The 23,844-nt window shown below is 44.2% G+C and overlaps 1 protein-coding gene across 5 annotated transcripts in view; it reads left to right on the top strand.

Annotated features, from left to right (window-relative positions):
* inpp4b (inositol polyphosphate-4-phosphatase type II B) overlaps positions 1 to 23,844 on the top strand; it is a 697,459-nt gene that overhangs the window by 75,685 nt on the left and 597,930 nt on the right. Inside the window, exon 1 of one of the 5 annotated variants that reach the window (XM_070872106.1) lies at positions 416 to 431. The exons of the other annotated variants lie outside the window; for them this stretch is intronic. The gene's annotated coding sequence lies outside the window, so the exon portion shown is untranslated. Of the gene's footprint in view, positions 1 to 415; positions 432 to 23,844 lie in introns of those variants that run through there. 5 annotated transcript variants of the gene reach the window in all.

Here is a 23,844-nt window from a genome sequence, read left to right on the forward strand (position 1 = left end):
GTTAATGGGTTCAAAATGGGGTAGGTAGCCTCACAGCCTCCAAGAACAAGCTCATATTCTTTCCATGTTGCCACTGAGAGTGGCCATAGAAACCATCCTTGTTAGTGCACCAAGTCTCTGCTTGCAGCTACAATGATGACCTTGTATTATAAATACAGCATAAGGCAAAAAGCACAGGAAATTAGTTTTCATACTAGCCATTGCTTGCTAGTTATTTTGAAAGATTTGTGGGGCAATTTTAACATAAGTGTCATGTCTTCCGATCGCATAAATCTGAAAATAATTTCACAAATTTACTCCAGCTATATAGGAAGGATGCTCCAGATCCAAAGAATGGAAGAGACCACTATGAGGAAGTTAATTTCTTGGAATCCCTGAGAGTAAAATGAATCTTTCAATGGATATTGAGAGAACACCAGGTGCCACAAAAGGTTACTGCACACGATAAAAGTTCACTGAGTTGGGGGTAATATATTAGTATGGATAGAGGGTTGGCTAACTAACAGAAAACAGAGTCGGGATAAATGGTTCATTCTCTGGTTGTCAACCAATAATTAGTGGGGTGCCGCAGGGGTTAATGCTGGGACCCCAACTATTTACAATCTATATTAGAACTTGGAAGAAGGGACTGAGTTAACGTAGCCAAGTTTGCTGATGATACAAAGGTGGGAGGAAAAGCAATGTGTGAGGAGGACACACAAAATCTTCAAAAGGACATAGACAGGCTAAGTGAGGGGGCATAAATTTGGCAGATGTAGTATAATGTTGGAAAGTGTGAGGCAGAAAAAAAAATCAAAGAGCAAGTTATTATTTAAATGGGGAAAGATTGCAAAGTGCCGCAGTACAGCGGGACCTGGGGATACTTGTGCATGAAACACAAAAGGATAGTATGCAGGTGCAGTAAGTGATCAGGAAGGCCAATGGTATCTTGGCCTTCATTGGAAAGGGGTTGGAGTATAAAAGCAGGGAAGTCTTGATACAGCTATATAAGGTATTGGTGAGGCCACACCTGGAATACTGCGTGCAGTTTTGGTTTCCATATTTACGAAAGGATATACTTGCTTTGGAGGCAGTTCAGCGAAGGTTCACTAGGTTGATTCCGGGGATGAGGGGGTTGACTTTTGAGGAAAGGTTGAGTAAGTTGGGCCTCTACTCATTGGAATTCAGAAGAATGAGAGGTGATCTTATCAAAATGTATAAGATTATGAGGTGGCTTGACAAGGTGGATGCCGAGGATGTTCCACTGATGGGGGAGACTAGAAGTAGAGGGCATGATCTTAGAATACGGGGCCGCCCATTTAAAACCGAGATGAGGAGGAATTTCTTCTGAGGTTTGTAAATCTGTGGAATTTGCTGCCTCAGAGAGCTGTGGAAGCTGGGACATTGTCTATTTCTGTCTTAAATTTATTCAGTTTCTTAAACAATAAGGGGTTATGGGGAGCGGGCGGGGAAGTGGAGCTGAGTCCATGATCAGATCAGCCATGATCTTATTAAATGGTGGAGCAGGCTCGAGGGGCTGTATGGCCTACTCCTGCTCCTATTTCTTATGTTCTTATGTAACTGTCACTGTTTCCTGCTAACTTTCAGTGACTTCCTCAGCCTTTTATTAATTCTGGGATGTGGGCATCTCTGGCAAGGCCAGCATTTATTGCCCATCCCTAATTGCCCTTGAGAAGGTGGTGGTGAGCTGCCACCTTGAACAGCTGCAGTCCTTGTGGTGAACGTACTCCCATAGTGCTATTAGGGAGGGATAGTTCCAGGATTTTGACCCAGCGGCGATGAAGGAATAGTGCTATATTTCCAAGTCAGGATGGTGCGTGACTTGGAGGTGATGGTGTTCCCATACGCCTGAAGCGCTTGTTCTTCTAGGTGGTAGAGGTTCCAAGTTTGGGAGGTGCTTTCGAAGAAGCCTTGGCGAGTTGTTGCAGTGCATCCTGTAGATAGTACACTGTGCAGCCAAGGTGCGCCGGTGGTGGAGGGAGTGAATGTTTAAGGTGGTGGGTGGGGTGTTAATTAAACGGACTGCTTTGTCCTGGATGGTGTCGAGCTTCTTGAATGTTCTTGGAGCTGCACTCATCCAGGCAAGTGGAGAGTATTCCATCACACTCCGACTTGTGCCTTGTAGATGGTGGTGGAAAGGTTTTGAAAGCCATGTCAGCATTTACTGATTGAAATCAAAGTGTTTTTAAAAACTGCCTGAGGCACCTTTTCCAAATCACCCTAGAATGGATGTCTGTGCAGAATTACTCAACTCTGCAGAATTCTGTGAATGCTGAACATTGTGCACATGTGGGGAGATTAGCAGTTGATACATGAGTGATTGATTGATATTCAAAAGATCAAGTGAATTAGTGAGTCCAATGCTGCAAAACTAAATAGTCTCATTCCCAATATTGTCTGTTATTACTGTTAGCTGCTGTTATTGAGTGATAAATCATTCCTGTATTCATGTTAGCCTTCTGTTGTGCTGCACTCACTATGTATTGCTTTCCAATGGTACAATTGATGCAATTTTTGTAACATACTTTAATATTGCAAATATCTGTAACCCTTTCAGAATAAATTATTTTTGGCTTCAAATAGTGCATTCCAAAAATGCTCCCAAGTGTCGATTAGTATTTCCTGGAGTGGGATATAAGGTTTATCTTCTCTAGGAAGTAAACTTTGTGGCCTGTAGTTTCCACTTGATTGTGCTGTTTCTTTCGGTGCAATTTGTCCAATATCTGCATAATCGTCGCAAAAGATCGTGGAATTTTAAGTGCAACTTGCATTCAACGCCACTCGAATTTCCGCAGGTCTTTTGCGCTAGTTTTAATAACATTGCGCTAGAAGCAGGCCCGGCCACAACTGGCAACGCGTCCAGGGTGAATTGATCACGAATGGAAGTTTCCCTAATTGCATTCGTTTGCAGGCTTTTGAGGAGGCTCCCAAAATTTAAGCAAGGACACTAACTAACTGGTCCATTTGAAAGGTTTTGAATGAATTCTTAAAATTCACTGAGGAACTGACTACTGTACCTCAATGTAACTAGAAACTAGTTTTTGTATTTTTAAAGTAATTTTCACTAGTTTAAAATTGGGTAACTCAGGTGGTGGATTGACACTGATTTAAAATGCTTATTTTTTGTTAAAAACTATTCTGTGCCTATTGTCACCAAACCACTATCCGATTGCGCTGATTCATAGCAAATCTTGCGTTCAGTGATATGTAAATGAGTGAGTGGAAACTCTACGGGTGTGGGGTGGGTGGAGGGGCGGGTAGAAACACTTTCAAAACGGGCACAAATTGTGCTGGAATTGTTTGTGCCCAAAGTAGAAACTTTACCCCTTTATTGTCAGTGCTCAGGTTCCCCTCTTCACAAATTTCTGGATCTACCACTGCAGAAAATGCATTTTTGTGCATTTGTTTTCCCTGCAATACTAATAGTGGATGCAGCTTAAGTCATAATATGTGTATGCCTCACTGCACTCTCGGTATAACCACTTGTCGTCACATCATAGGCAAAGAAATTAGGCTTCATTTTTCACAGAAAAAGGATCCTGAAACACTGACACAAATTCTGGAATCCCATATTATAAAACATACTTTGACTTATTCTGTCATCATAACATTGTGGCAAAGGCCTCTTTTCAGCACTGTATTTGAGTTGTTGATTCTTTTTGGTATAATCCGCTTTATGTGGATCTGTTGATCATCTTCTGTATTTGAAGGTGTTCTTTAGCTTTTATGTTTTCCTCATTGCCATTTTTATTTACGACCCACTAAAAAAACTCGAACACGGTGCCTTTGAAATATTCAATTTCTGAGAAGGAATGTTGGTAGCAGCTCATGAATTATCGGAACAAACAGGCATTCTCAATTTTTCATTGAGAGTTCCCAACCTCACTGGTACCCTTGGCATTATTATGCCACCTCACATCAGAAGGTAGGAACAGGAAAGCACCATGCTGCCCCTCTCTCTTTGCCCTGTCAATTACCTCTATGTTCTAACCTGGAGAAAAATAATTCACTGGTGCACTGGTATCCTTCTGTTTCCCTGTGTGCTTAAGAATCAATCTGTTTCCCCTTGAATGTTTCAGGTGAGTGAGCATTCACTGAGATTACTGACATTTTCTCTTAAGTTCAGTGATCCCATATCTTGATCAAATTTTTCCTGTCGGTCACACCTTTTATCTTTTATTTTCGTTCAGATTTTCCTGCATGTGTACACAAGCAAACACACCGAGAAAATGTGATCAAACAATTAATCTGCCCATTGTTTTGCTTTGTGTTTTCAGTTTATACTACAATATTTATAACTTGCTGTTTTCCCGCAGGCCTTTCCCCTCTTCTTGGTCTTATTGTTTCTCCTTTCTATTTTTTCTAAAGTTTTCTATTTGTGCTTTTTATGATTCTTTCTTATCTGCTACAACAGTATATGCCTTCAGCTCCCTCTCTGCAGCTCAGCTTCTGACTCCCTCCCTCCAGCTCCCTCTTTGGTCAGAGGTATTGTCAATGTTCCCTTTAATGTTTTTGGGTGCACAGCTCCTTAAGGGGCCCATTCAAAATATCGCGCATGCACGGTTTTTCCTATTTAAAAGCCAGTGAGTTAGCTGTGCGAAGGCTGGAGCTTAATGGGAAGACTGCCTCTGACCTCCTCCCTCTTATGTATGCATGTTAATGATGTACTGTAACACCTAGACCTGAATGTACCTTCACCCTGTATATACCATACCTGTACACCAAAGGGTGCTGCTGCTGGAGACATAAGGATCACCTGTACACTGTAGGTAACCAAGTATAAAAGGGAGCTCACCTCTTGGTGTCCTCACTCTAGGAGCTGCAATAAAGGACTACAGTCTGTACTGTTCGTGCCATACCCCTGCCTCGTGGAGTCATTAACAGTGTGCTTACATATATAATACCTCCAATTGTCTCTGTGGCTGGTTCACTGACTCTCGACTTCTCCCAAAGGACACATTTCTAACTCTATCCCTCCAGTTCTCACTCTGTAGCCAGGGCTTTAAGAGTCTCACTTCAACTCCCTCTCTGGCTAGGCTATTCACTCCTTTCTCCAGTGCTTGCCTGTAATGGGCCACTGACTTTCTCACCATTGCCATATTGTGCATATTAGAAAAAGTTATGTGGATAGTGGACAGTACATCTCTGGATCCAGCATTCCTCTGACCCAGACCCTGTGAAGTTCCCCATAGTGACTGCCTGGTAGGTACAACAATGACTGAAAATATTGTTGGTGGCATTTTGGCAGTTGAGGCTAATCAAGCATTGCTGGCTGATCACCACCTTGGCATGCCGCCTTTCATACTGTACTATGTCAAGTATGACATGCTGCAATTGGAGAACTTCTGAAGAACCATCCAGAGACCTTAGTCAGGTATTCACATATCTGTCATACGGCCTATCACAATCTACCAATAGAATTGGAGCCTCCACATACACTAATAATCTATTAAAGTGAGTTATGCTCACACCTGTCTGCAGATGCAGGTGTGCTGGTACTGATGGGTGAACAGTAACCACTTCTGGTCACCTGGCATCCTTCCATTGGTAGTCGTCTTCTTACAAGTATCTCGGGTAGACCGATTCCCATTGTGAAACCCTCATTGCCAGTAATGGTGCTGCATCAACAAAAAAACAAAATCAACAAGAGAATCATGGCAGCCTAAGTGCACGTTGAGAAAAAATACAAAAATAAATTGAGAAAAACAGCGCAGAAATGGCTTATAAACTGTTGAATTAATCTTATTACTGCCTCTTCAAACTTTCTTTTATACATTGCCCAGCTCCTAGCAATCCATTTATATGGCTGGTAATTACAAGTTGTGTACGCCCAGTGTAAAGACCAGAAAATGATATTGGTGGTAATATTGCAACTCTTACATGTCATCGTCCTTTTATTTGCAAGCTCCTGCCTATTTCAGATGGGCTTCCTACACCTAGCTATTTACCTGCCACACAGTGAATTAGGGTATTACAGGCTGACTCCTTTTTCCAAACTGATGCACCCTACGAATTGGCCCAAACCAAGCAGGTATGAAATCTGTCTCCAACATCTCTTATACTAATCACAGCTACCCTACAACGATGCTGGAGATGTGTCCAAGAAGGCTATAACAAAACTCTCTCATCTCCTTCAAGAAGACCTCCACACACTGCAACATTTATTCAGCACTGCCTGTGGTCGTCAAAGTCAGCATGGCTTTCAATTTTTATGCTGCAGACTTCTTCCGGGATAGCCCTGGAGACAACTCTAGTGTCGGCCTAGGTTTTTAATCTGACTTTCACTTACGGAGATTACAGGCTAATTTGGGGGTGTGGGTGGGGGGAAATGGAAAATCCTTTTTGACCCCCTTAGGCTATTGAAACCAGTCCAGGAGATTATATTGGCCCTGAATTATGTTACAGGTTACCTTCCTCTTTTATATGAGGTGACCTCCACCCATGCCAGAAATAGGTCCAGCTCTCTCATAGACTGACAATCTGTTCCACAGGTCCACTGTTCTCTGGGAAAAGACAAACCGCCTAACGTCTAACCTAGTTTTGCCCTTAGGTTTCTTGTAACCACCACCCCCGGTCCTCCCTAATCTATCCTGTTGAAATGTCTACATAAACAATCAGATTCCTTCATTATTTTATAAACCTTGATCAAACCACCCCAAAATCTACACTTCTCTAGTATAGAAACCCAGCTTATTGGGCCCAAAATTCCACATGGACTTTTTTGGCACAGTTGTAGAGGTACGTCCGATTTTTAAAAAAAGTTTTTTTAGTGGCCTGACTGCACCAAAAAAAATTCCAACTTTCGCCAGCATAGCCTTTCATTTTGGAAAGATGTAGATGTCCTTAAGCTCTGTGGGTGGAGCTTAAGGTCTGCACTGAAAAACTGAGGTTGCCAGGGTAACGAGGGACGCTCTGAAGGGCTGAGGCACAAATAAAGCATTTCCCCTTTGTAAAATAGATCACTAAGTGAGACTTGGGACAACAGACTGAAATCCAAAAATATGAAATTCCTTTTATTTCTTTTTCGCATTTATAGATTTCTTTTTCACTTCTACCGTGCTGTTGCCGCTGCCATCCCAGGCTGAAAGCCCCCCCCCCCCACCCTGGTGCCATGTCTTCAGCTCCACTGAGACAATGGCATCTTCTCTCCCCTGATTTTCTTTTCTCTGTGGCGATTGCCTTAAATGTAGGGAAATTTTTTTAAAAGGGTGCAGTGCGCCATTTTAGAAAAAATTCATACTTGGCCAAACTCGCTTAAATGGCCAGAAATGGCGCACCCGGCAGGTTCCGTCCCCAGTGACATATAAAAACATTGGACATACCTGCTTTAAAATGGTGCAGAAACTTTGGCAAAACTCGTAGATTTTAGTCTGCTCCAAAAAAAAATGCATAGGCCAACAAAACGGCGCAGAATGGTGGCGAAAATTCAGCCCATTATTGAGTCTATATAGATAACAAAAGTGTTCCAAATTGGGAATTAATCTTGTGGCCCTCCTCTCCAAAGACTCTATACCCCCACCATGCGAGGAGATCAGAAGTGGAGACAGTATTCTAACTGAGGCTTAACCAAGGTCTTGTACAAACACAAAATGTTTTGTTTTGTATATGGTGAATTTTCCTGTGAATACACCTTAGAACGCTGGTCACTTTAACTGTAGTTTCACACATTGGTCATTGTAATGTATGCACCTGTTAGTATGTTCACAGGTGTAGAGCTGTTGCGAAACCTCCCTCTGGAGTCGCAACTTGAGCCTCCTCCAGGAAATCCTCTCTGTGCCTTTCAGTTCCGCGTGGAGGGGATTCCTGTAAGGGCTGCTCTTGCACACTCTCTACCTTGTCATCCTCGTCTGCCGTCCGGAGGAGGCAGGGTTCCCCAACGGAGTGCACTCTACGTGGGAGTCCTCCCTCTATTTATTGGGGACTTGGCCTGGAGGGTGGTGCACGGAGCAGTCCCGTGCAATAAGTTTTTAAGTCGGTTCACGGGCTCTCGGGCTGTGTTCCATGTTTTTATTGAATGTACGAGGTTGCAGCCCCGGTTCCATTATTTGAAGGGGCTGCTCCTCAAATTCTGGTTGCACTTTCAGTCCCACACTCCTGATCTTTGGGCACCCTGTGTGGAGGGGAGTAGGCAGGTCGGAAGGCCTCCTCATAGGACTGCTTCTGGGCATGGCCAAGGTGGCCATCAACCGGTCCAGGTAGTGGGCGGTCGAGGGGGTCGTTCAGCCCGACTGCCTGCCTCTCTTCCGCGGTTACATCCGAGCAGGGTGTCCCTGGAGATGGAGCACATGGTGTCCACCGGTACGCTCATGGCCTTCTGCGAGAAGTGGGCGTCGGAGGGACTGGAGCGCATCATCACCCCCGGCAACCAAATTTTAATTTGATCGTTAAAGTTTAAAAGTTAATTTGGTAAATTTGCCAGTTTTAGTGCCCCCCCGTTAACAAGGGGGCACTTGATTTATAGGTTCACAAAAATAATTGTGGAGCTGATCCAGGCACTTGATTTAAAGTTGTTACTCAAAATAGTTGTAGAGCTGTTGCATTGTAAGTGGCTTAGCCAGTTACGTGATGTTCACAAAACTTTATAAAATCCCAGTCAGTTGGGTCTAGGTCATCCATGATGAGGTATGCAGTTGTGAATCTAGTAGATGAACTGGTAATGTGTAATGTGATTGTTAAACCTTTGCCATTAAGAACTAGTTGGTTTATTAACAATGTGATGCTATGAATTCTTAAGCAAAGAACCCATAAAGCAAATACATTACAGTCAGGAATCTATAGATTGATGGACTAAAACACCCAACTCTCTCTCTCTCTCCCCACTGGTTTTAATTCTTTTCCCTGTAGGACGTATATATGTTTAGCATTTGACAAGCTTGCGTGCCTAGCACTACACATTTCTAAGTTAAACATAATAAACAGGGCCCTTTTCCCCAGCACATCTGTTTGCAGTCCTAACTCTCACATACCTTGGTATTGTCTGCAAACTTACGGTCATTCCCCCAACACCTATATCCAGTTCATTAATGTAAATAATAAATAACAAAGGTCATCACACAGATCCCTGTGCGACACCACTAGAAACCAGTCTCCAGCAGATTCAAATTTGTTGACGACCACTTTTATGTCTAGGCATTCTGCAAATTCTAAATCCACCACAGCATCTTGTGGTAATCTATCACATACACAAGCCTTTTATGTGGTAACTTAAAAGCTTTCCGAAAGTCCAAGTAAACAATGTCTACCCACATACCCTCCTCCACAAACCTGGAGACTTCAAAGAATTCAGTCAAATCAGTAAGATGCAACCTTCTTTATGGAAGCCTTGTTGGGTATCCCTGATATGGTCTTCTCCTCTATAATTGGTCATACATTCTACACTGCATGTAACATTTAAATATTGTCCTATTTATGAATCAAGCTGAAGAAATCGAAGAGTGGAATGTTATTATTACAGAGTCACTTTCAACATTGACGAATGTAATCCCGGAACTGTGAATTATAGGAGTCTAAATTGCCTCCAAGGAGTAAATTTTAACCCCCAAAAATGGGTGGGTTGGGTGAGATGTTAAAATTTTATAAATCTGAAACCCACCTCCAACCTGCCCACTTCCAGGTGTAATGGAGGCGGGACAAGGGACGGGCAGCCAACCCACTCCCAGCAGGCGGGTTGGCCATTTAAATATTTTAATGAGGCTGGCAGCCTCAGATTGTAGGTTAACCCTAGCCGGCTGGGTTTCCTGGGCCTCGGGAAACCTGGTAACTGAAAGAAGGCGAGAACAGCTTCGGAGAGACGTTAGTGACGTTATATCACTGCTTGTGGGCTCGAAGAAGCAGGAGTGCTTCCTCCCACCTCCTCCTCCCCCCCCCCCCCCCCACCCCCCAGCCCCCCAAAGCTTAGCTTCTTGACTAGATTGGAGGCCTCCCACCTGTATACAAAGACCCCCCTGGGTCAGGGTTCAGACAGAGCTCATGCTTTCAGTAGCAGCTTCAAGCTCCCAACCCGGGGTTGCGGCCTGCTCTGGAGTGCTCCCCGTCCTACTGGAAACTGAGTCTGTCAATCAGGCTAACCTCCAGGTGGAAATCCTGTAAAGACGCACACTCCACAGCATGTGGGGAATCCCAAAACTCTGCTGCCCCCACCACCACCATTCCCCCTGCCTATGCAACACAGCCCTGTCAAGGTTGGGGCCTAAATTTCAGGATCCATGGTCTATATGTGTATTCCCTAAAACCTTAATTGTGTAAGTTAATCAGTAAGACAAAGGTCCTCCACCAGCCTGTCCTCGCCGCACGGCACTGTCTCCCAGTCATCAAGATCCACGGCATGGCCTGGACGACGTGGATCACTTCCCTTATCTCAGGAACCTCCTATCAACGAGCAGGCATTGACGACAAGATCCAACACCGTCTCCTGTGCGCCAGTGCAGCCTTCGGCCGCCTGAGAAAAAGAGTATTAGAAGACCAGGCCCTCAAAACTGTCACCGAGCTCATGGTCTACAGTAATACCCGCCCTCCTGTATGGCTCAGAAACATGGACCATGTACAATAAACATCTCAAGTCGCTGGAGAAATGCCACCAACGATGTCTCTGCAAGATCCTACAAATCCCCTGGCAGGACAGAAAATCACCAACGTTGGCGTCCTCGACCAGGCCAACATCCCCAGCACTGAATCACTGACCATACTTGATCAGCTCCACTGGGCAGGCCACATCGTTCGCATGCCAGACACGAGACTCCCAAAGCAAGCGCTCAACTCGGAGCTCCTTCATGGCAAATGAGCTAAAGGTGGGCAGCGGAAACGTTAAAAGACACCCTCTAAGCCTCCCTGATAAAGTGCAGCATCCCCACGAGACCTGGGAGTCCCTGGCCAAAGACCGCCTTAAGTGGAGGAAGTGCATCCGGAAGGGCGCTGAGCATCTCTAGTCTCGTCGCCAAGAGCATGCAGAAATCAAGCCCAGGCAGCGGAAAGAACGTGTGGCAAACCAGTCCCACCCACCCCTTCCCTCAACGACTATCTGCCCCACCTGTGACTGAGACTGTGGTTCTCGTATTGGACTGTACAGCCACCTAAGAACTCATTCTAAAAGTGGAAGCAAGTCTTCCTCGATTCCGAGGGATTGCCAATTATATAGTGCTGCCGACACCAATTTATGTTGTGAATTCAGGGTCATTTTCAAAAGGTTTTTAATATCTCAAATGGACTTGGGTTAGATCAGTACACTTAAGGTTTGTACTATATTTTCAATTTTAACTTCCCAAATATTTTTTTATTCTGAGTTAAGTTTGAACTTTTTTTTTCATGCTAAGCAAGCAATAATGGTCCTTATTTTCTGCAAGCTTTAAGTAATCTTGCTACCACTCTATGCATGAATGATATCATCATGGACTGTCTCTCGGAATTGAGGAAGACTTACTTCCATTCTTAAAATGAGTCCTTGGATGGCTGAGCAGTCCAATAGTCCAATATCACAAATGATATGCCACCAGCGAGTATTCCGTCCTTGCAGCATCAGCAATGAGGATCCAGTTGAGGTGTACAGGAGAGAGGGTAATATCAGTAAATCTTGGGGCATAGACTGGGGAGGTTGGGGTTGTTCTACTTGGAGCAGAGAAGGCTAAACAGAGATTTGATAGAGGTGTTTAAAATCATGAATGGTTTAAATAGAGAAACTGTTTCCAATGGTCGATAACCAGAGGGCACAGATTTAAGGTGATTGACCAAAGAAGCAGAGGTGACATGAAAAAAGTTTTCATGCAAAGAGTGATTAGGATTTGGAATGTGCTGCCTGATAGGGTGCTAGATACAGATTCAATAGTAGCCTTCTAAAGGGAATTGGATAAATAATTGAATGAGAAATTGCAGTGATATGGGGGAAGAGCCAGGGAGTAGGGGCTAGAATATTGCCTCCCTAATATGCATTTTAACGTGATTTTTTTCACATTAAAACAAATGTTTTTGTCCTTAAAATAAAGTGCTTAAAATTCCATAAACCTTAAGGATGGTGTTGTCAAAATATCGCCATTTTCAGTAACGCCATATCTAAATAAACGTACCGGCTAAGTTTAGCAGCACCGTACTCGCTTCGCAAAACACTGTTTTGGAAAAACCTTGCATTGCAGCTTCAAGAAAGTTGGTAAGAAGACCTACAAAAAAGGTAAGTGATTTAAAAAAAAAAAATTTTTTTTCAGCGATTCTGTTAATACTTTTGTGAATGTTTTCTCAATTAATTTTTGAAAATGTTTTGGTGTTTTTTCCGTTGTATTTTTCACAATATCGGCCTCGCGGTAAAGTTGGAGAGGACAACGTTTTCCAACAGGATTCCTCCAGCAATGACGTGTTTTTTTAGCAACGGGGGTATTTTTTGGCCAAACTTACCCCATTTAAAAAATGGCGCAATTTTTTTCTTTTTTTTTTCTTGCTAAAATGCCGTTATTTGTCAAATGACAATCTGGCAAAATTTTAGTCCATAGACTAACTAGATCGCTCTTTGAAAGAGTGGGCGCAGACTCGATGGGCCGAATCTGTTCTATTCTATGGGGCAGGATGGTGGTTTGGATTAACTGGTATCTTGTTCCCACCATTTCTAGCAATACCACAGAAAACACAGACCAGACCAGCCAAAGACTGGTTTTGTCTCTGTTTGCTGAATTATATGAGGAGGTACTTTGATATTGCAGTGAGTTCATATCGTAAGTAGCGGAGCCACACAGATCAGGTTTGAGCCTTAGTCTGTACTGAGTAGTTGGTTTTAGCTAGGATGATGGTAGATGTACACTACATTTGGCCAGCACCTCTGTTAGGAAGAAGGAAGCCAATGGGGTTCCAGCTATTCAGTGAGTTCTCCTGGACACCAGGTGAGGATAGGATCAGACTTAATTGTGATGCCAATCATGGTAGAATGGCTTGTCAATACTGATTACATGTTACTGTTACATGAAGAATGACCACGTGGGTGAGATGTATATCATTCATGGCACCACAACCCACTGACTTTTAGATTGGTTTAATTTGCAGCGAACTACTAAGTAGCTGTTTGGTGTTTAAGTAAATTAATTTAAGGGTTAAGTCATGGCAGGAGAGCTCGGACCCGTGTCATGCTCCTCCTGTGCTATGTGGAAAGTGTCCCTGACTACTCTGGGTGCGGGAAGTGTGCCCAGCTGCAGCTCCTGACAGACCGCATGACTGCACTGGAGCTGCGGATGGACTCACACTGGAGCATGCGTGATGCTGAGAATGTTGTGGATAGCACATTTAGTGAGTTGGTCACACCGCAGGGTTAGTGTTAAGACAGATAGTGAATGGGTGACCAAGACAAGGTAAGATCAGGAAGGTAGTGCAGGAGTCCCCTGCGGTCATCTCCCTCCAAAACAGATGTACCATTTTGGATACTGTTGGGGGAGATGACATACCATGGGAAAGCACCAGCAGCCAGGTTCATGGCACCATGGGTGGCTCTGCTGCACAGAAGGGCGGGAAAAAGAGTGGGAGAGCTATAATGATCAGGGACTCTATTGTAAGTGGAATAGATAGGAGTTTCTGCGGACGCAACTAAGATCCCAGGATGAAATGTTGCCTCCCTGGTGCAAGGGTCAAGGATGTCTCGGAGCGGCTGCAGAGCATTCTGGAGAGGGAGTGTGAACAGCCAGTTGTTGTGGTACATGTAGGTACCAACGATATAGGTAAGAAGTGAGGAAAGGTCCTACAAGCTGAATCTAGGGAGCAACGAGTTAAATTTTAAAAATAGGACCTCAAAGGTAGTCATCTCTGGATTGCTACCAGTGCTACATGCTAATCAGAGCAGAGGGAGCAGGATAGTTAGAATAAATATGTGGCTTGAGCAGTAGTGCAAGAGGGAGGGATTCAAATTCCTGGGACATTGGAACCAGTTCTGGGGAAATGAGACTTGTACAAAGGGGACGGCCTGCACTTGGGCAGGACTGGAACTGATGTCCTGGGAGTAACATTTGCTAATGCAGTTCGGGAGTGTTCAAACAAATATATGGCAGGGGGATGGGAACCTATACAGCGAGACAGGGCAAAGTAAAATGGAGTCAAACAGATGGTAGAAAGGTAAAAAGCAACAGTGGACGGCCGAGTAAACAAAGGCAAGAAACAAAAAGAGTCACATTACATCATAATTCTAAAAGGATAAAGGGTGTTTTTTAAAAAAAAAACAAGCCTGAAGGCTTTGTGTCTTAATGCAAGGAGTATCCGCAATAAGGTGGATGAATTAACTGTGCAAATAGATGTTAACAAATATGATGTGATTGGGATTACAGAGACGTGGCTCCAGGATGATCAGGGCTGGGAACTCAACATCCAAGGGTATTCCACATTCAGGAAGGATAGAATAAAAGGAAAAGGGGGTGGGGTAGCATTGTTGGTTAAAGATGAGATTAATGCAATAGTTAGGAAGGACATTAGCTTGGATGATGTGGAATCTATATGGGTAGAGCTGCAAAACACCAAAGGGCAAAAATGTTAGTGGGAGTTGTGTACAGACCTCCAAACAGTAGTAGTGATGTTAGGGGTGCGTGCAATAAAGGTGCAGCAGTTATAATGGGTGACTTTAATATGCACATAGATTTGGTTAACCAAACTGGAAGCAATACGGTGGAGGAGGATTTCCTGGAGTGCATAAGGGATGGTTTTTTAGACCAATATGTCGAGGAACCAACTAGAGGGGGAGGCCATCTTAGACTGGGTGTTGTGTAATGAGAGAGGATTCATTAGCAATCTCGTTGTGCGAGGCCCCTTGGGGAAGAGTGACCATAATATGGTGGAATTCTGCATTAGGATGGAGAATGAAACAGTTAATTCAGAGACCATGGTCCAGAACTTAAAGAAGGGTAACTTTGAAGGTATGAGGCGTGAATTGACTAGGATAGATTGGCGAATGATACTGAAGGGGTTGACTGTGGATGGGCACTGGCAGACATTTAGAGACCGCATGGATGAATTACAACAATTGTACATTCCTGTCTGGCGTAAAAATAAAAAAGGGAAGGTGGCTCAACCGTGGCTATCAAGGGAAATCAGGGATAGCATTAAAGCCAAGGAAGTGGCATACAAATTGGCCAGAAATAGCAGCGAACCCGGGGACTGGGAGAAATTTAGAACTCAGCAGAGGAGGACAAAGGGTTTGATTAGGGCAGGGAAAATGGAGTACGAGAAGAAGCTTGCAGGGAACATTAAGACGGATTGCAAAAGTTTCTATAGATATGTAAAGAGAAAAAGGTTAGTAAAGACAAACGTAGGTCCCCTGCAGTCAGAATCAGGGGAAGTCATAACGGGGAACAAAAATGGCGGACCAATTGAACAAGTACTTTGGTTCGGTATTCACTGAGGAGGACACAAACAACCTTCCGGATATAAAAGGGGTCGGAGGGTCTAGTAAGGAGGAGGAACTGAGGGAAATCCTTATTAGTCGGGAAATTGTGTTGGGGAAATTGATGGGATTGAAGGCCGATAAATCCCCAGGGCCTGATGGACTGCATCCCAGAGTACTTAAGGAGGTGGGCTTGGAAATAGTGGATGCATTGACAGTCATTTTCCAACATTCCATTGACTCTGGATCAGTTCCTATGGAGTGGAGGGTAGCCAATGTAACCCCACTTTTTAAAAAAGGAGGGAGAGAGAAAACAGGGAATTTTAGACCGGTCAGCCTGACATCGGTAGTGGGTAAAATGATGGAATCAATTATTAAGGATGTCATAGCAGTGCATTTGGAAAGAGGTAATATGATAGGTCCAAGTCAGCATGGATTTGTGAAAGGGAAATCATGCTTGACAAATCTTCTGGAATTTTTTGAGGATGTTTCCAGTAGAGTGGACAAGAGAGAACCAGTTGATGTGGTATATTTGGACTTTCAGAAAGCTTTCGACAAGGTCCCACACAAGAGATTAATGTGCAAAGTTAAAGCACATGGGATTGGGGGTAGTGTGCTGACATGGATTGAGAACTGGTTGTCAGACAGGAAGCAAAGAGTAGGAGTAAATGGGGACTTTTCAGAATGGCAAGCAGTGACTAGTAGGGTACCGCAAGGTTCTGTGCTGGGGCCCCAGCTGTTTACACTGTACATTAATGATTTAGGCGAGGGGATTAAATGTAGTATCTCCAAATTTGCGGATGACACTAAGTTGGGTGGCAGTGTGAGCTGCGAGGAGGATGCTATGAGGCTGCAGAGTGACTTGGATAGGTTAGGTAAGTGGGCAAATGCATGGCAGATGAAGTATAATGTGGATAAATGTGAGGTTATCCACTTTGGTGGTAAAAACAGAGAGACAGACTATTATCTGAATGGTGACAGATTAGGAAAAGGGGAGGTGCAAAGAGACCTGGGTGTCATGGTACATCAGTTATTGAAGGTTGGCATGCAGGTACAGCAGGCGGTTAAGAAAGCAAATGGCATGTTGGCCTTCATAGCGAGGGGATTTGAGTACAGGGGCAGGGAGGTGTTGCTACAATTGTACAGGGCCTTGGTGAGGCCACACCTGGAGTATTGTGTACAGTTTTGGTCTCCTAACCTGAGGAAGGACATTCTTGCTATTGAGGGAGTGCAGCGAAGGTTCACCAGACTGATTCCCGGGATGGCAGGACTGACCTATCAAGAAAGACTGGATCAACTGGGCTTGTATTCATTGGAGTTCAGAAGAATGAGAGGGGATCTCATAGAAACGTTTAAAATTCTGACGGGGTTAGACAGGTTAGATGCAGGAAGAATGTTCCCAATGTTGGGGAAGTCCAGAACCAGGGGACACAGTCTAAGGATAAGGGGGAAGCCATTTAGGACCGAGATGAGGAGGAATTTCTTCACCCAGAGAGTGGTGAACCTGTGGAATTATCTAGCACAAAGTTGTTGGAGCCAATTCACTAAATATATTCAAAAAGGAGTTAGATGTAGTCCTTGCTACTAGGGGGATCAAGGGGTATGGCGAGAAAGCAGGAATGGGGTACTGAAGTTGCATGTTCAGCCATGAACTCATTGAATGGCGATGCAGACTCGAAGGGCCAAATGGCCTACTCCTGCACCTATTTTCTATGTCTGTCTAAAGGAGCTGATGCCCTCAAGGAGAGATAGGGAGAAAAGTGGTAAGAGAAAAAAAAGTAAATACTAGAACTACCAGAAGCTATGTATAAAGAGAATAGATGAGTCCTTTTCTAAATGGAACAGGGTTTCATATTGATGTTGGTCTTGCGTGTATCTGTGTGTTGTGGTTGCGGTAGAGCGGGTGATCGTTTCACCAATGAACAGACTATTATACAGTTCCTTGAACCCTCTCTTGTGGCTATTCCTCGTGTGTGGGGCCCAATACTTCAGCCTGCAGCCATAAACATGTGAATATAACCGATGTGAATTAGCTGAAGTCTGCAGTATGATCTGTATGATATTTATTGACTGGTGGCGACCCCCTTTCCGTCCCACTTGGGAAATTGCCCGTGGTAGCGGCTTGGTGCCCCCGACAGCTTTCCCGGTGGGAAGCTTCTTGTGGCTGGGCTGCACGTCTGCCCTGAAAAAGGAGGGCCCACGGCCGCCAGTTCATTTTAATTGTCGGCCGACTGCCAGATCGATCCAACAATGGTGGCTACGGCTTCGGCCAGGCAGCCCGACAGCCCCTCTTGGGTACCGAGCCAATGGCCTGGCCACAACCCTCCCTGGTGGCCCAGTGTTTGCCACTAAAGTGGCTGCAGAGTTCACAGCAGCCCTCCCCTTTAACTGATGGGCAGGGACATTGTAACGCATCAGCACGGTGCTGATGACTCTAAGCGATGGTTGTTCCAACCCGTCCCTTTGGAATGCTGAAAGGGGAGGGGGAAAACGTGTTTGGTGGTAGCATCGTGCTGAGATGGCAGATATGGCAGAGGATGATCGTTGACTGTGGAGGCTGGTGGTTTGGAAGGTGAAGATAAAGTGGAACCCTATTTTGGCTCTGGAAGGGAGGGGAAGGGTTGAGAGCAGAAGTGCGGGAAATGGAAGAGACATGGTCGAGGGCCACGGTGGAGGGGAATCCTCGGTTGAGAAAAAGGGAAGACATATAGGAAACACTGGTATGGAAGATAGCATTGTCAGAACAATGGAGAAACTGGGAGAATGGAATAGAGTCTTGGAGGAAGCGGATTGGGAGGAAGTGTAGTCAAGCTAGCTGTGGGAGTCTGTGGGCTTATAATGAATGTTGGTCGATAGCTTATCCCCAGAAATGGAGACACAGAAGTCGAGGACGAGAAGAGTAAGAGTTGGTCCATGTGAAGGCAAGGGAGATGTGGAAATTGGAAGCAAAGTTGATGAAATTTTCCAGTTTGATAAAGCTATCCAGCCTAAGCCCACTTTCCTGCTCTTGGTCCCTAGCCTTGTTGGTTACGGCATTTCAAGTGCATATCCAAGTACTTTTTAAATGCAATGAGTGTTTCTGCCTCTACCGCCCCTTCAGGCAGTGAGTTCCAGACCCCCTAGGTGAAAAAAAATTCTCCTCAAATCCCCTCTAAACCTCCAATCACTTACTTTAAATCCATGCCTGCCCTCTGGTTATTGATCTCTCTGCTAAGGGGAATAGGTCCTTCTTACGCACTCTACCTAGGCCCCTTATAATTTTATACACTTCAATTAGGTCTCCCCTCAGCCTCCTCTGCTTCAAAAAAAACACCAGCCTATCCAAATTTTCCTCATAGCTAATATTTTCCAGTCCAGCCGACATCCTCGTAAATCTCCCTTGTATCCTCTCTCATGCAAACACATCCTTCCTGTAATATGATGACCAGAACTGCACACAGTACTCCAGCTGTGGCCCAACTAATGTTTTATACAGTTGAGGCATAACCTCCCTGATATATTCTGTGCTTCGGCCAATAAAGGCAAGTATCCTGTATGCCGCCTTAACTATCTTATCTACCTGTCCTGTTAACATCAGGGATCTGTGGACATGCACACCAAGGTGCCTCTGTTCCTCTACACTTCTCGATGTCCTACCATTTATTGTGTTGTCCCTTGCCTTGTTAGCCCTCCCCAAATGCATTACCCCTCATTTCTCTGGATTGAATTTCATTTGCCACTGTTTTGCCCACCTGACTAGTCCATTGATATCTTCCTGCAGTCTATAGCTTTCTTCTCTATTATTAACCACACGGCCAATTTTTGTATAATCTGCAAACTTCTTAATCATACCCTCTACATTCAAGTCCAAATCATTGATGTATACCATAAAGAGCAAGGAACCTAGTACTGAGCCCTGTAGAATCCCACTGGAAACAGCCTTAGTTACAAAAAACCTCATCGACCATTACCCTTTGCTTCCTGCCTCTGAGCCAATTTTGAATCCAACTTTGCCTTGGATCCCATGGGCTTTTAGTTAACCAGTATGCCTTGACCTTATCAAAAGCCTTGCTAAAATCCATATACACTACATCAAATGCACTACTCACATCAACCCTCCTTGTTTACCTCCTCAGAAAATTCAATCAAGTTAGTCAGACATGACCTCCCTTAACAAATCCATGCTGACTGGCCTTGATTAATTCGAGTTTTTTTAACTGAAGATTTATCCTGTCCCTCAGAATTTTTCCAATAATTTTCCCACCACCGAGTTTAGGCTGAACCTGACTGTTGCCACCTAGGTGTCACATTTGACCCTGAAATGAGCTTCTGACCACATGTCTACTGCATAACTAAAACCACCTATTTCCACCTCCATAACATTGTCCATTTCTGCCCCTGCCTCAGCATCATCTGCTGCTGAAACCTTCATCCATGCCTTTGTTACCTCTAGACTTGACTCTTCCAATGCACTCCTGGCTGGCCTCCCACATTTTACCCCCTGTAAACTTGAGGTCATCCAAAACATCCCAAGTCCTAACTCGCGCCAAGTCCTGTTCACCCATCACTCCTGTGCTCGCTGACCTACATTGGCTCCCTGTTAAGCAATGCTTCGATTTTCAAAATTATCATCCTTCTTTTCAAATCCCTCCATGGCCTCACCCCTCCATATCTCTCATCTCCTCCAGCCCCACAACCCCTTTGAGATATCTGTGACACCCGTTGATCATTACCCTTTGCTTTCTGTCACTGAGCCAATTTTGGATCCAATTTGTTATTTTCCCTTGGATGCGGGCCTTTTACTTTTTGACCAACCTGCCATATGGGACCTTGTCAAAGGCCTTGCTAACATTCATGTACATCAACTGCACTTCCCTCATCAACCCTCCTTGTTACCTCCTCCAAGAATTTAATCAAGTACATCAGACATGAGCTTCTCTTGACAAGTCCATGCTGACTGTCCTTGATTGATCTGCGATTTTCTAAATGGTGATTTGTACTGTTCCCCAGAATTTTTTACAACAACTTTCCCCCCACTGAGGTTTGGCTGACTGCCTGCAATTATTCGGTCTACCCTTTTCTCCCTTTTTAAACAATGGTCTTCCAGTCCTCTGGCACCACATCTGTAGGCAGAGAGGAATGGAAAATGATGGTCAGAGGCCATGCTATTTCCTTTCTTGCTTCTCTGAATAGCCTGAGATACGTTTCATCCGGGCCTGGGGATTTATCCACTTTCAAAGATGCTTAAACCCCTCAATACTTCCTCTCTCTCTCTTTATTTCATCTAATATTTCACACTCCTCCTCCCTGATTACAATGTCTGCATCGTCCCTCTCTTTTGTGAAAACAGACGCAAAGTATTCATAAAGAACCATACCCACATCTTTCGCCTCCACACACAAGTTATCTTTTTAAGAACGCAAGAAATAGGAACAAGAGTAGGCCATTTGGCCCCTCGACCCTGCTCCGCCATTTAATAAGATCATGGCCGATCTGATCCTGGGCTTGGCTCCACTTCTCTGCCCGCTCCCCATAACCTTTTATAGGCCATTTCTTTCTCTAGTTATCTTCTTGCTCTTAATGTATTTATAAAACATCTTTGGGTTTTCCTTGATTTGACTTCCCAATATTTTTTCATGCCCTCTCTTTTTGCTTTTCTAATTTCCTTTTTAATTCCACCCCTGCTTTTTATATACTCCTCTAGGGTTTCTGCCGTATTGAGCCCTTGGTATCTATCATTAGTTTCTCTCATTTTCTTTATCCTATCCTGTATGCACTTGACAACCAGGGGGCTCTAGATTTGTTAGTCCCACCCTTTTTCTTTAAGGAAACATACTTGCTCTGAACCCGTCACTATCTCCTCCCACTGCTCTGACACTGATTTAACTTCAAGTAGCTGTTTCTAGTCCACTTTGGCTAAATCACATCTTTGCTTAGTAAAATTAGCTTTTCCCCAATTGAGAACTTTTATTCCTGGTCTATCTTTGTCCTTTTCCATAACGACCCTAAATCTAACTTTATTAACACAAATTTTAGTATAATGCTCTGCCCTAACTTAGAGAGAAGAAAAAGATAACAATGATACCCATCCCATCAGGATTTTAGATGCTTCTATCAAATCACCCCATCATCTCTGCTGTTGTAACAAAAATGGCCCCAATTTTTCAAGTCGTTCATCGTATTTGTATTTCCTCATAGCTGGCAGCATCCTATGAACGTGGGCCGTACCTTCTCTCTTGCCTTTATATCCTTCCTATAGTGTCGTCCAAAACTACTCATCTATGGTATTACTCAGGTTTTGCATAGATTCACCATTATATCTTGACTTTCACATTCAATACGCTTGCCTTAATACGACTTAATTGACATTTGATAGCTTAATTCAGAACGAAAACCATACCTTGTAGTTCGTCCATTTTTGAGGGGTTAAACTTGTTCCGGTGTTTGTATTTCTAGCAGTGCCTAATACAGGACAGAAATGCAGAATTTATAGTGTTCACACTGTAAGCAGTTGTCTAACTGGAATATATGTCCTTGTGAAAACCGTTTTATTTCCAAGTTTTTGAGCAAATTGTAAATAAGCAATATTCTTCAGTGGATATATAATTCTTCAGCAAAATCCACGACTGGAATCACACAAGTCACAATCTCATCACTCTAGCTTATCCTAAGAAGAGGATCAATAGTAACCTTTCACTGAATGATTTTCTTTCAAAATAACACTTTGTGTTTAATGCCATGAGGAAAAAAATCTATCCTTTTGTGAAAGTCAAAAATGCATGATACACCGAGAAGAACAATAGCACTGGTGAGTTAACACGAACATACAGAAGAACCATTTTTTATCCCCTGTTACTGTGTAGATGTTAAAATGTTTCAGTAAGAATTTGGTTATTTGATAAATAATCACTTTTTTGTTGAGGATCCTGGTGGAGTCAGGCTGGAAGTTTAGGGGAAAAGATGAGTATGCCGGCAAGCAGTGATTTGGTGACAGAAAGGTTAGGTTTTAAAAGGCTGTAGATTGTTGGAGTCAAGGAGAATTGAGCGAGGTAAGAAGTTCCACTGCATTATGTATGAGTAGGAGACTGAGAAGTCTTGATTTCAGCATAACGAGGATGCAAGGAAATGTGTCGGATCGTCTGTTAGGAGCTAAGGAGGAACCAAAGAAGTTTGCTGAAGGTGAACTTAGCAGTTAAGTGTTGATTTAAATTCGAGAGCACCCAGAAAATTGTCTGTATCAGAACGCCACCATTCCCGGCCAGAATGAAGTTGATTGGATAATTGCTCTGTCAGTCATGCCAGGCGACCACACTGTTGTAAATGACTCGGATTGATTCTACACACAACTTGGATTATGTAACGATTGTGTTCCTAACACAGATGAGACTGCACACAGGGAGGTTAAAGTAACAGTGACCTCAGTCTTTATTAAGACACTCCAGTGTGAGTAACAGGCCTTAGGGGACGGCTTATATGCAGTGCTCCCAAGGGATGCTGGGATCCCTTGGGACTTCAGGGGATGCGCTCCCTGGTGGCGGAACATGGGAGTGCATGGTTTACAGATACACAACATCACTCCCGCCTGCCCCCCGCCGCAAAGTCAAAGTGAAAACTATTTACAAGGTGAGGCGGTCGGGAGTCTTTCTTTCCCTGGTGGACCGCCTCGGTACAAATGTCTGTTCTGGTGTGTTGGCTGTGCCCTTGCTGGGCTGGCGTCTTGTTGGCCCTGCAGCGCTGCTGGGTGAGCCTGGTCTTGCTGGGCTGTTAGGCATGATGGGTTCGATTTCCTAGTCCGGCATGGTGTCGTTGATCCTTTGGGTGTGTGTTGTGGGCTCGAAAAAGGTGGTGTCTGCTGTGGGTTATTCAGGGCAATCTGTGAACCACAGCCTCATTTGGTCCAGGTGCTTTCTGCAAATTTGTCCATTGTCTAGTTTGACTGCAAACACCCTACTTCCTTCTTTAGCTATCACCGTGCCCGCGATCTATTTGGGACCATGTCCATAGTTTAACACATACACAGGGTCATTCAGATCAATTTCCCGTGACACAGTGGCGCGACCAGCGTTTACATTTTGTTGTTGCTGCCGCCTGCTTTCTACCTGATCATGCAGGTTGGGGTGAACCAGCGAGAGTGTGGTTTTGAGTGTCCTTTTCATGAGTAGCTCAGCTGGGAGCACCTCTGAGTGGGGTCTTGTACTCGGAACAGGCGGGTTTGGAGTGAGCCTTCTGTGACTCGTTTGAGGCTCTGTTTGATTGTTTGTACTGCCCGCTCTGCCTGCCCATTGGAGGCTGGTTTAAACGGGGCCGAGGTGACATGTTTGATCCCATTGCGGGTCATGAATTTTTTAAATTCGGCATTGGTGAAACATGGCCCATTGTCACTGACTAGTATGTCAGACAGGCCGTGGGTGGCAAACATGGCCCTCAGGCTTTCGATGGTGGCGGTGGCGGTGCTTCTCGACATTATTTCACATTCAATCCATTTTGAAAAAGCATCCACCACCACCAGGAACATTTTACCGAGAAACGGGCCC

This window comes from Pristiophorus japonicus, chromosome 2, assembly GCF_044704955.1.
Source record: "Pristiophorus japonicus isolate sPriJap1 chromosome 2, sPriJap1.hap1, whole genome shotgun sequence".
Taxonomy (NCBI): Eukaryota; Metazoa; Chordata; class Chondrichthyes; family Pristiophoridae; genus Pristiophorus; species Pristiophorus japonicus.